Source organism: Apis dorsata, unplaced genomic scaffold (genome assembly GCF_000469605.1).
Source record: "Apis dorsata unplaced genomic scaffold, Apis dorsata 1.3 scaffold_172, whole genome shotgun sequence".
Lineage (NCBI taxonomy): Eukaryota > Metazoa > Arthropoda > Insecta > Hymenoptera > Apidae > Apis > Apis dorsata.
The window spans coordinates 128,365-130,548 of record NW_006263460.1 but is presented as its reverse complement, the minus strand read 5'-3'; the positions used below and the strand labels follow the sequence as shown (position 1 = coordinate 130,548).

The 2,184-nt window shown below is 22.8% G+C and overlaps 1 long non-coding RNA gene across 1 annotated transcript; it reads right to left on the bottom strand.

Annotated features, from left to right (window-relative positions):
• Window positions 1-1,046: 1,046 nt before the first annotated feature.
• On the bottom strand, window positions 1,047-2,184 carry LOC116185419. Its single transcript, XR_004150261.1, has 2 exons — window positions 2,100-2,184; window positions 1,047-1,201 (listed from the first exon to the last, which is right to left on the bottom strand). It is a non-coding gene; the product is annotated as an uncharacterized LOC116185419 (long non-coding RNA).

The following is a 2,184-nucleotide window of genomic DNA, read 5'->3' as shown; positions in this document are numbered from 1 at the left end:
TAATAATGTTTCATACATTTATTTAATTTTTACGTAAAATATACATATAAGTTGACCGTACGTTTAAATCATTCGTTATTACTAAATTAATCAATTATCGAATGCCAAATCTTAGATTCGTAACTTTAAGATTTCAAGAAACAATTTACATTAAATTCGTTTTCTTTCTACAAATTAGAAAGCATAGATTAACAATAATCGAGCTAAGTTTATCGATTATCGTATTATTCTAATCATAGATGACTATGAGTCACGTAATCTCGTATCGAGTTGACTGAAAAATATTTTATGAATTAATGCATGAGCAGTTGTAGTAATAAATGTATATACATACAGATCGAGACTCGAGACTCGTTCTGCGTTTAAATTTCATTTTAAATCGGGGAAACTTGCGAAATCGAGGCGAAACGGCTCTCAACTTATGACGTCCGTCTACTTTTTCACCTTAATCTTGGAAAATATGATCGAACAAATGAATCGCGCAAAAGTATTATTATTATTCTATTTCTATAAAATATAATAAATAAAATTACAATTAATATTAATGGTTGTAATAGAGTAGTATTACCGAATGAATTAATGCAGCAACTTTTTACGAGTATAAGGAAAACGAATTTAAATAAAATAAAATAAAATATTTTCAAATGAAATTTTATATAATCAATTTAAAAATCTTTCATAAATAATTTAAAATATTTTTTCTAATATTATTTTAAAAATTTTTTTCAATAAATAAAATATTTATTTTTAAAATTAAATTTATAATCTAAAATAAAATACAGTCTCTTGTTTTTATTTGCTATTTACTATTCAAAATAATATTTTATCTTGCCTATCATATATCCTCAAATTTATTGAGAACATATAATATTAATCGGTATCATTTCTTTTGATAGATCAGCGTAAGCAAAAAATAACATCTTCTCCATGAAATATACGTAATCTTTTCTTTTCTATTATAGTTTTTACGTAATCGTTTTATCGTTCAATCACATTTTCATAATTGCAAATTTGATGAATATAAAAGATATTTCATAATTTTTTTTTATTGAAAAATTAATTTTTCATTACTTTCATAATTTGTTCACGTTCTATAATTGCAGTTTACAATCGATATTTTTATGTACAAACTTTTATATTTGTTTTGGTCTATAGGTGTAAAAATGACTTTCCAAAGATATCCCACGAGTACAATAATATTCTGTAAAAGTGAAAAATTATGATTTAAAATTCGAAAAATTGGAAAAATTTTATTCACATGGGGAGAAAAAAAAATTATTTATTCACAGATCAATTATTAAAATGAGATCTATTTAAAAATTTGTTTAAATAGAGAAGAGAAAAAGATGATAAAAGAGAAAAGAGTAATAAAAAATAATGGATGTGTTAACGAATTCGAATCTCGAACCACATTGCAAACAATAAATAACAGGAATAAAAATTCTAATATAAAAATATAAAAGTAAATCTGTATATTTATTATATAGCCCTAAGTGAAAACAAATTTACAGCTATATGTAAGTGATACATGAGAAAAGATCAGATTAAATTGAAAGATTATTAAGTAACTTAATAAGAAATCAGCAAAATATATTTTAGCTTTCGATCTTCATCGACGTATTCTTATGCACATTTTCAGAAGTATTACATCAGAAGTATTAAATCTGCGTGGTAGAAATATTATATTTCTAGAAAATATTAATATATAGCAATTTATAAATATTCAGTGATCAAATATAAACACATTATAATTTCCTGATAAAATAAAATATAATTTCAATTGTTTTTGCAATTAATCCTAAAATATTCTGTTGATATGTAATCGTTCATACCAATTTATTAATTATCTCTTTAAATTTATTTCATTATTTTACATGTATTTAATTACATGTTCTACATTCGATCTATTTTCAATCATTTTTATAATTTCAAACACAGTTTAAAGGCTCGTATGAATATTATCCAATTCCGATTAATTTATAACAGAATAAAACATATTTTTAATCAAAATTGAACGTAATCTATTCACGAAGAAAATTTAATCTGTGAGTGTGAATTGAAAATTAGAGGAGAAAGAAAAAAAAACAGAAGATACTTACATATTACACTACACAGATGACATTTATCTTTCTATAGATACGAGCAATTGATGCAATCGTAATCTAATTTTTTTATATTATGATA